The sequence below is a fragment of the Octopus bimaculoides genome, chromosome 1, assembly GCF_046866305.1.
Source record: "Octopus bimaculoides isolate indiv1 chromosome 1, ASM4686630v1, whole genome shotgun sequence".
NCBI classification, from domain to species: domain Eukaryota; kingdom Metazoa; phylum Mollusca; class Cephalopoda; order Octopoda; family Octopodidae; genus Octopus; species Octopus bimaculoides.
In genome coordinates this window covers 81,397,858-81,409,870 of record NC_142928.1, presented here as the reverse complement: position 1 = coordinate 81,409,870, position 12,013 = coordinate 81,397,858, and the positions used below count along the sequence as shown (strand labels likewise).

General features: G+C 35.6%; 1 protein-coding gene across 1 annotated transcript in view; it reads right to left on the bottom strand.

Moving 5' to 3' along the window:
* LOC106874563 (breast cancer anti-estrogen resistance protein 3 homolog) overlaps nt 1-11,255 on the bottom strand; it is a 329,811-nt gene extending 318,556 nt beyond the window's left edge. The window contains exon 1 of the mRNA XM_089353044.1: nt 10,723-11,255. The gene's annotated coding sequence lies outside the window, so the exon portion shown is untranslated. The remainder of the gene's footprint in view (nt 1-10,722) is intronic.
* Between the last annotated feature and the right edge of the window lie 758 nt (nt 11,256-12,013).

Below are 12,013 nucleotides of genomic sequence, written 5' to 3'. Positions count from 1 at the left end.
CTGTCTTTATGTTTTGTGATGTCTTAAAAAATTCTTTGTATAGCCCTTTATGGATAATAAAGAAATCTGTATTTCGTCTGTCTTTTCGTTCTGAGTTCAAATTCCGTCGAGGTCGACTTTGCCTTTCATCCTTTCGGGGTCGATAAATTAATTACAAGTTGTGTACTGGGGTCGATCTAATCGACTGGCCCCTCCCCAAAAATTTCGGCCCGTGTGCCTAGAGTAGAAAGAATTTGATTATTATTTACTGCGTTTAGTTTAATTGAAGGCGGCGAAAAGGCAAAATGTTTAGTGACTTTTTTCCCGGCTCTTTATGTTCTGAGCTCAAATTCCGCCGAGGTCGACTTTACTTTTCACCCTTTCGATGTCGATAAAACAAGTACCAGTTGAGTGCTATGTGTAGATGTAATTCACTTGCCTCTTCCTCTCAAAATTAGAAAGAAATTTACAGTGTATTGGATCTCGGCTGTATTTTAAATACTGGATCGACCTTAACACCCAATCGTTCATAAAAGTTAAAACAAGTGTAGCAAATAGAGCAAATGTAGATCAGAATTGATAAGTTGCAAGTGTATAAATTTAAAGTGTATTGGATGTCGGAACGCCCAATCGTTCATAACAATCAAAGGTAACATATTAATAAGGTATTTATTATGCGGTCTCTGAAAATACCGCCCCAGTGGCAAATACTACTTTTGGAATCTGATGCTGATAAATCGGTGATTATGTAAAATATTTTTTTTCAGGATGGAGTGCAGTAGGCTGGTTGACATTATATATGTCAGTTGATAAAATTTGTTGTAATGACATAACAGTTTCTAATGGCAAGAATTAAGTGACATTGATTGATGAGCTTTCGTATGGGAGATTTCGGTATTTAAAAAATATCTAATTGAATGAAAGTTCGTTAAATAAATTGTCCGTAAAATTACGAATTCATAAAGCTTAAATAATGTCGCTGGGAGAACATTAAATATGTTACCTTGGCATACGGTTCTTATATGTAATACAATACTTAAGTATGGAAATAAAACCAAAATTAACAATAAACTGTATCTGTAAAAGAAGCACTTTTGAATAAAATTGTTTATATATATATATATATATATATATATATATATATATATATATGTGTGTGTGTGTGTGTGTGTGTGTGTGTGTGTGTGTGTTGGCACTCAGTCGCTTACGACGTCAAGGGTTCCAGTTGATCAGATCAACGGAACAGCCTGCTCGTGAAATCAACGTGCAAGTGGCTGAGCACTCCACAGACACGTGCACCCTTAACATAGTTCTCGGGGATATTCAGCGTGACACAGTGTGACAAGGCTGACCCTTTGAATTACAAGCACAACAGAAACAGGAAGTAAGAGTGTGATAAAGTTGTGGTGAAAGAATACAGCAGGGTTCGCCACCATCCCCTGCCGGAGCCTCGTGGAGCTTTAGGTGTTTTCGCTCAATATATATATATATATATATATATATATATATATATATATATATACATATATATATATATATATATATACATATATATATATATATATACATTCGCATTTGTGTAAATTAAATACACATTCTACTGAGCCATTAGAATAATTAAACCAATAATGTGTGCAGCTACCAGAATAATTAAACACATAATTAAACACATATTAAGCAAATATGACTCAATATAGTAGTAGTACTTCAAGTATAATTTCATTCACTTAAAAACAATATATTTTACTAGATTACAAATTTTTGGGTGGCAAACATTGAGTTCTCAGGAAACTGAATCAGCATCGTGCGTATAAATTCCTAAGGCAGTTCTGTAAAATTTAAGTCTATTATTTGGTTGAATCTGTGTAAATTATTGATTAAAAAAAATAAGACTCAAGAATAAATTTTGTTAGCAGTAATGTCTAATAATTTGACAGAAATTTGTATATTGCTGGTATTTGTTTCATCGTGTTTGGAAAGATTAAATGCAAATAGGCTCTCTCACGGTTTCAACAATGAAAATGTTAAACATTTAAGCCAGTTCCTCGCCATTGGTGTAACAATTTGGAATCCTTTCACTAGACTCCACACAAAGATTCTATAAGAAAGGAGTGGTGCTCATAACTTTGTTAAAGACATTAGATAAGGTTAATGAAATGCCTCCACCATAAATCTAAAGGGAGTTTGGACTTTGTTCCACTCGATGAAGGAATTTTCAAAATGTGAATTATCCCAAGAGAATGCTTGCCATATGAACTAACCGTTACTGTTTCATTTAACGCAGTATCTTACTCTATGTCCCATATGATTTAATTAATATTCTCTCTCTCTCTCTCTCTCTCTTTCTCTCTCTCTCTCTCTCTCTCTCTCTCTCTCTCTCTCTCCCTCTCTCTCTCAACCTATTATCTATAGATTTTCTATAAAATAAACTATGGTTGGAATTCAGCGCCCTCCGCCCAACAGGAATCTTGAAGATTCATAATGCTGCGCTATTGAATAGCGATCCCTTCTGGTTAACTTAATTTGACAGAGGATATGCTAGGGCTATGGGGCGCTGAAGGGATCGGAAGACAGGAATTCAACTTGAAATATTTGACCTCGTAACAAAGATATTGAGTGAAAAATATATAAAACATTAAATGATTGATGTTCCAAAGATATATAAATTTATTCTTAAAACGTAGCGAATGCTTTTGCTTTATTTCCTCTGATACAAATCCTATGTACTAAGCAAAAAGTCCTGCTGTTATCATTTCTACCCTCTACGCTGCTTGAGTTTTCAGTTGGTGACACTTGACCCTGTATAATTTTCTGTTGTATAATATAGTTTGTACATACCCCTGTAGGTATATACATACACATGCATAAATATGGTTTGTAGATATCTCAGTTGTGATGTATACATTTCAAAAGTAGCATCTATTTCTTTGCAGGGTGTAGTTTCGATCTTTGGATCCTTAGATTATGGGGTAGTACGTTTCCACTGTACCACCCTGCTCAACGGTTGATTAAGCAAATATAGAATGTATTATTACTTATATTGTCTGTTCTTGGTTACATTAGTTCTATTATATCATTCATTATTGATATTAATTTATTTCTATGCATTGGACAGTATCAAATGTACGAAATATTGTAACTACTCAATATATATTGCAGCATTAGGACGAAAATAGATTCACTGAAAAGCAACGTTTTACTCTTCTGATTCTCCAGAAATCAAATTTCACAAGCCACATGCATAAATCTATGCGTTGCAACTGTTTCTGGGTATCTCTTCTTTTGTAATTTTCAGATCAGCCAGAATCAGAGCAATTGTCTAAATGTTTCCCCGGCACAGCACGCAGCTTGCAAATATTTTATACTTAGAGAAAGCAGGTGCATGCGCGCATACACACGCGCGCTTGCTTGCTTGTAAACACACATTAGTGAGCCTACTCTCATTTTGGTCGGTAGCAGTTGTCATCATTGAGGACAAACAATGGATGCTTTAAAAAAAATAACGTATGATAACAAATAGATATCTACTAAAACGTGTGTATAATATAAATTCAAACGTACTTAAGTATCCGAGTGACATAAAGTTAAGAAGAAAGTTTGAACACTGAAGAACTTCAGTGTACACAATGTTGGTAACTTTTCTGTGTTTCCATATTGTCGATATACCAGCAGCTGTGTGTAGTTCTTGACATAGCAACATAAACTCAGTAAAATGTTAGACGGAATCGTTCGTAGCTCTCTATAGTTTTGTTACTTTATTCTATGTTTAAATTCTGCTGAGGTTGACTTTGCTTCCAGCCTACAGAGTTTGATAAAATACCAGTCAAGTACCGGGTCGATTTAATCGATTCATTCTTCCACCGTAACTTGTATTCTAGTAAAGTTAGAAATTAATGTAAAATCTACATTTAGTTAGACAGTTGAGAGAGGTATCGGTGAATATTTTTATTAAAATTATCTTGAATAACTTTCGAATAAATATTTCTTTGAAGTTTATGCCAGTTCAATCTGGTGGATATTAAAATAATGGTTTCAAATTTTGACACAAGGCCAGCAATTTCGGGGAGGGGGTTAGTCGATTACTGGTACTTATTTTATCGATTCTCGTACTTATTTTAATTTAAAGTCGACCGTGACGAAATTTGGGCTCAGAATGTAAAGACGGACGTAAAACCGCTCAGCAATTTTCCTGGCGTGCTAACGATTCTGCCAGCTCGCCGCCCTAACATATAGCATAATAAGAGAAAGATCTTAAGTCTTATATAAATTTGACTAGCGACAGACACACATATATTTGAATCTTTAAAGTTTAAGAAATTCTTTAGGTGTTATTATTATCATTATTCACTATTGGGGATTCTAATTATTTATTTATTACTTATTTCTTTAATTTCTATTATGTATCCTCCGTTATATTCTTTAATGTGGTAGTGTCTCCCATTCCTCGATGTAACCCCCCCACCACCACCTATCTTTGCTTTTGCTTTTGTCGTTTTGTGTGTTGTAACCCGTCCTTTGATATTCTCCTCCATGTTTTGAGTCCTTGTGGTTAATAAAAGAAAGTATTATTAATAGTATTATTATTATCATCATCATTATCATCATCATCATTGTTATTATTATTATTGTTGTTCAGCATTTGGTAGTTTCAGGCAACTTTCTACTGCATCACCTGCTACACCTCTGTGTTGCTGGGGGTGTGAGCAGCATTGTGTTGGGAGTGTGCAAACTCTTCCCGGTATTGTACTGCGTCAGTTTTTTCCTCTTGAGGTGTGTTGCAATCTTTTATTGTATTAGTATTTGTATTGTGTGTTGAGTGTATAATGCGTTGGTTATCAAGCTTGCTGGTGGTAATTTATTTCACTGATTAATTACTGTATAGAGTGTCATGTGTTTGTGGGTTGTTTTGTTTAGGTTGTATTATTGAATTAATAGTGTCTAGCGTAGGACGTAGGCTGTTCCTAGCAGGGCTACTTTTTTGGATAGTGTATAGTGTTACGGATCCAGATATAGCTTCTACGTTTTTGTTCATATGCTTTTCATCATGCCCAATGCTCCAATTATTATTGGAAGTAACAAGGTGACAGGAGTTAGAAGAACCGAGAGAGTTAATGGGTGCTTGATTCTGATTACATATGGCAACTGAGGGGAGAACAGGCACTATTATATGGTAACGTAGCAAAAACTGGACATCTATTTAATTTTTGTTAAAAGTTTTGACACGATAGGTTAAGTGTTACATGAAAGGACAGTCATTGGTGGAATGTTCAAAGAGCTGACTTAGAATTTGTATGTTGAGTTTTTAAATTCTGTTGCGCAGGAGTTACTATCGATGTGTAAAGACTTACTCTAGTAAAGCTTTAAGAGATAATAATAAGGAAACTACTTTTGGAGGTCAATAAACTAAAACCTCACACGCTGACACAATTGAGAAAGCCTCAGCTGTTAATTTAACCAACTGAAACCCAGAGATAAGAAAACAAGAGAACAGAGATAAGGGAGTTAAATAGTAAAAGCTCCCACGCAATTTCCACCTATCAGTTTGTATGCTATTATCATGCACTTTACATGTTTTATTTGTAATTCATTTTATAATTTTCATAAAACATAAAGATAATACTATTAATACCACTTACTAAGATAATTAATCACCGATTTACAACTAGAACAAATTGTTTTAATTGTTTTAAAATTGTAACAATAAAGTTTATTTCGATGATGGCGAGAATAAAAGAAGGAAAATATCTTTTTAACTTCACGAATGAACAAAAACGTAGAAGCTATATCTGGATCCGTAACACTATACACTATCCAAAAAAGTAGCCCTGCTAGGAACAGCCTACGTCCTACGCTAGACACTATTAATTCAATAATACAACCTAAACAAAACAACCCACAAACACATGACACTCTATACAGTAATTAATCAGTGAAATAAATTACCACCAGCAAGCTTGATAACCAACGCATTATACACTCAACACACAATACAAATACTAATACAATAAAAGATTGCAACACACCTCAAGAGGAAAAAACTGACGCAGTACAATACCGGGAAGAGTTTGCACACTCCCAACACAATGCTGCTCACACCCCCAGCAACACAGAGGTGTAGCAGGTGATGCAGTAGAAAGTTGCCTGAAACTACCAAATGCTGAACAACAATAATAATAATAATAATAACAATGATGATGATGATAATGATGATGATGATAATAATAATACTATTAATAATACTTTCTTTTATTAACCACAAGGACTCAAGACATGGAGGAGAATATCAATTATTAATTCTGGTGAAGAAACACAAAGGAAATAAAACTATAATCTAAATTTATTAAAAATTGTATGAGTCATTAAGTAGAGAATTAGTCTGATATTTGGCATGTACTGCGACAACTCTGGGCATGTTTAGTTATTATTTGATCTCTACAGCAAATCATACTCTGGATGACTGAGATACATGAAAATTGAAAGGCGAGATAAATTAAAACTTAGGGAAAATTATCCAAAGATGCCTTCTGCACGAAGACCCCATAATTAAGTGTGAGCAAACATAATTAATGTAGTGAGCCAAAAGAAAAATTATTACTAATTAAAATTGTACTCGTTATGAGGAAAAACACACACTAGCTTAAAAGGTTAATTTTGGTCTAGTAAAGTAAGGGAGATATCTCTAAAATCCACATTAGATGAAAGCCAAAAGGAGTAAGACATGAACTGCTTTCCTAGTGTTTATTGTTATGTCAGTTGTATTTGAATACATCTATGAAATTTGTAGGTGGTATTTAGCAAATGTAAAAGCTTAAGCATTGCCAATTAATTATGTTATATTGTTGCGGCTAATACAAGAAGTGTTTTCAAATATGTGGTTGGTGATTCAACGAAATTTCGTTTCATGTCGTTCAAAGAAAACTATTATTCAGCGTAAACTATACGTTTATTTCATAAATGAGCATCTATATCGTCAACGGGAAAACATTTATATCGTCACTCGATCTGGTAAAATTAGCAGCTAAATATCTACTAAATTCACCATGCCGTCCTATAGATTGGGTACTGTATCCTATTGCCTGAAGGAGAGTAGAGAGAAAGAAAGAGAGGTGGGAAGAAGAGGGGGAAGAGAGAGAAATAATCAGAGACAGTATTCTTTTGAACATAGCTCTTCTCGATCAGGGCTACCTGGAAATAAATAACAACAACGAAAGCAACAACCATCAAATATCTGTTTCTAAACAGTAGCATCTATAAAAGAGTAATTTGCCAACTGATATCAGTGGCAAATGGGAAATCTGTTATCCTTCGTGTCTTTCAGAGATATTGGCAATGCACAGTGAAGCATTATGAAATAAATACAAATGGGATGCTAATATTAGTTTTTGACGTTTGTATGTCTTCATCTGAATACATCTATTAATAATTACTGCTATATCCTCATGTTCTACTCTATCAAATGATCTGTAATATGACATGTTGCTTAACTCACATTAAGGAGAGCCGTTATAGTAAGAGATAAGCCACCCAGAAACCAAGAGTGGAAGTCGGTTTCAGTTCCCGTTTGAAGTTATTTCACGCCACTTACGACGCTCCACTTACTCGTATGTGCTCGACCTGTTTGGGATAAAACACAAGCAAACATTTCCCCTTTCTATGTAAACCTGGGTTTTGTGACTCTTAAAAACTAATTTATTACATAAGTTATATAGACAGAAATCTTATCCTGCCAGCAACTTACCTTTAGCTATCAGCAAACTATCATTTAGTTACAACGTGTATTAGTGAACAAACGTAAATATGTGCGATCATGCATGCGTTCATTTATTACACATTTATAAAGGGTCCCGTTCTTTTTGATCATCCGTGTGTCTCTAATTAGTATAAATAATTCTGAACCGACAACCTAACAATAAATACTCACATACATTTGTATGACAACAATTTCATTTGTATTGTTTCACTTGTTATTTTTTTATGTTTTTGTTTTTTTTGGGTTTTTTTCTACACAAACTTAACCGAATGTTGTCAAAACAAAAGATAAACGATCTAAAAGAGACTGTTTTTTAGTACATAAAACATTGAAAAATTAATGAATAATTGTTGTGTATGTTGGTGTAACGACTTCCAGATGTGCAAGAGAAACAAATGCTTTGCATAAGAAATATTTAGCCTTAATGCTTTCCAAAAATTTGGGTTTCATTGCCAAAGTTATTTTCATGTTGCATGATTCCTATAGAAAATATAGTTTGTTTTTATGTTATTCGTATAAGCACTCTTACGTTAGTTAGTTTCGGAGATGTTTTGAATGCGTTTGGAAATTCATGCTAGAAATGCAAAGTAAACACTGGGAATTCCAATTATAAGAATACAATGTGTGTGTGTGTGTGTGTATTATATATATATATATATATATATATATATATATCTATATATATATATATATAGAGAGAGAGAGAGAGAGAGAGGGAGAGGGGGAGAGAGATAGAAATACATACATACATACATGCACGCACAGACTCACACACGCATACACACACACACACACACACACACACACACACACACAGTCGCATTGATTAGAAAGCAAGTTACCCAGTTATTGATGTTTCATTATGTATGTTTCAATAATCAATAATCAATCAAATCAGTTACAGATAAAAATTGATTACTGAAACGTACGTAAGTTTTCAAACAATATCAGTGGTAAGACAAGGATGGCGCTTTGAATTAAAGGAACATACCATTCAATGGGCTTCTTAATTTTGCCTACCTAGTTTTACTCGCAAGTTTTGGATCGTTCTGAGAATCTGGTAAAAGACAGTTGTCTAAGGTGCTGTACAAGGCGATCGAACTCGGTAACTCGTCTCTACCCGCCTAATTTTGCTCATAAGATTTTAGCCGGTCAGAGAATCTGATAAAAGAGAGTTGCTTAAGGTTTTATGCAGAGGGATCGGACATGGTGCCTCTTCATTGAGGACAGAGCTTCTTATCTTGGAAGAATTCAATGTAACATTCATTCACTTCTAATATACAAGAAACAGATAGTCCTCTGAATCGAAATCGCATTGACTGAAGACGTGAGATTCACTCAGACACACACATGCGCGGGTGCACACACACACACACACACACACACACACGCTCTCTCCCTCTCTTACACACACACACACACACACACACACACACACACACACACACACACACACACAATGCATACATACATACATACGCACATACATGATGTGGTGGTAGTCTCTTCTAGTATGCGAAAGACTATTCTGCAATTTCTTGCTGAACACACCTGCACAAATGATCTGTTTACAGTGATCAAATGTTTGTGATGTACATTCGCTCACTCCCTCATTCAATGAGACGATGCCTGAATAGGTACATGGTGCGGTGTGCCGCAAGTCAGGTGTCGAAGTTATCGCAGAGGAACGTGAGATGACGTTTTTCCTCAAGAACACAACGTACCACTTCAGGAATTGAAACCACGATCTCAAGATCGTGAGTGCAACACCCCTAACCACTAGGCCATGCGCTCTCACCACCTACATACACACGTACATATATGCAGACATACAAATATACATGTCGTCGTAATCGGTCACGTTGGTAAAGGGGGACTATTCATCCCCTAAATCGTTTGCCATTATGAACAGCCTAGTACAAAACTAGTTATTTTCAAATAAATGCATAGAAGAACCTTTTTTTGCGGAAGATCGCAGCAGTAATCGAGAGGAGAAAATTGACCAGCATCGAACACGTGGATTTACCACTATAAACGCCATGGCTTGACACTAGACAGGGGTATGCCATTGTAAGTCGCGGAGCAATAGGGAGAAACTCCTGTGGACCTTCGAATTAAACCACGATCTCTATCATACATACATTGTTGTTGTTGTTGGCACTCCGTCGCTTACGACGTCGAGGGTTCCAGTTGATCCGATCAACGGAACAGCCTGCTCGTGAAATTAACGTGCAAGTGGCTGAGCACTCCACAGACACATGTACCCTTAACGTAGTTCTCGGGGATATTCAGCGTGACACAGTGTGACAAGGCTGACCCTTTGAATTACAGGCACAACAGAAAGAGGAAGTAAGAGTGAGAGAAAGTTGTGGTGAAAGAGTACAGCAGGATTCGCCACCATCCCCTGTCGGAGCCTCGTGGAGCTTTAGGTGCTTTCGCTCAATAAACACTCACAACACCCGGTCTGGGAATTGAAACCTCGATCCTATGATCGCGAGTCCGCTGCCCTAACCACTGGGCCATTGCGCCTCCACACATACATACATACATACATACATACATACATACATACATACATACATACAAACACACACACACACACACACACACACACATATATACATACATACATGCAAACATACATACATTGGATTTAAAAGATGATAAACAAACCGAGATGCATTACTCCAAAAACCTTGCTACCAAGCAAGTGGCTGGTCAAAGTTAATTCTAAATAAAAGAAAAAATGCATGTACGTACACACGTGCATTCATACTACGTAGTTACAAACACAAAGCTATTCATACCTGCTTAAATGCATACTTACGTATGTACGTGTTTGTGTATGTGTGTGCATATTTGTGAGCATGTGCCCGTGTGTGTTCCTGTGTGTATGTGTCGACTCGTTCATAGTAAACAGTCCAAGAATAAGTTACTGGTTAGAAACGTCTTATGTATCTGATTCTGAAAGAACAAAGTAAACGATTTCTTACCTGTGTATGTAGTTATTTGTTCTTTTGAATGCTTGTACAAGAATTCCTTTGTTTTTAGCAGTGGTGTTGCCACATAATTGTAATGAACCTATGGCAACGAATGATAGTTGTTTAGTCACAACTGGTTACGTTCAGAGTAAGCTTGATATAATTATTTTGAATGGGAAATGATTACGTCATCTGTTATATATACAGTATATATATGTGTGTGTGTGTGAGTGTGTGTGTATACACCTGTCCTTTACCACTATGGTTTATGTGTTCGTGTATGTGTGTGTGTGTGTGTGTGTGTGTATGTGTGTGTGTGTATGTGCATGTGTGTGTATGCGTGTTGTGTGTGTATATGCGTGTGTGTGTGTGTGTGTGTGTGTGTGTGTGTGTGTGTGCGAGTGGACTTTAACCGAAGATACGTTTAAGTATGTCAGAGTTGTAAGCCTCTCGAAACTATAGATATACCCAGCTCTTTATCAGCAAGGTTTTTTTTTTATTCAGTTCATCTGATTATACACAATATTCTCTCTGGATCCTGTCTCTCAATCATTCACACACACACACACACACGCACACACACACACACACACACACACACACACACACTCTCTCTCTCTCTCTCTCTCTCTCTCTCTCTCTCTCTCACTCTCTCTCTCTCACTCTCTCTCTCTCACTCCCTCTCTCGACAGTTCCTCATTGTCGAGGGTATTTCCATGCTTTCGTCACCACCCAAGGGCCATTTACTAGTGAACTTGATTCCTGTTGAGAAAGAATCGCAAGTTCCATCCCCGGAGTGGTTAACGTTCAAAGGTTTCTCTAGCCAGAATAGCTCAACTGTGTTGATATGTTGGGAGGTTTTTGATTACAAAGAGATGCTACTATAATTCTCCATGATGCTTTGATGGCGTAATGGATCACATAATACATAGTACGTACATACATACACACATATATACATGTATATACATATGTATGTATATAAATATATATATCTACTCATCTCTCTCTCTCTCTCTCTCTCTCTATATATATATATATATATATATATATATATATATATATATATATATATACATATGTTGCACAAATTAATTAATTAATTGAAATAATAAAATTTATTAATTAATTTAAAATATACAATATACGATATTTGTATAAATATACATTGGATGAGAAGTTGGTAAAAACAAAAACCAAACTGATTAGCTTTAGTTTAGCTTCCGTGTCTGTCCTCACATATAGTCATGAAAAGCTACTAATTTAATTTGGGAGTTTATTTAATTTGGGAGATATTTAGCAA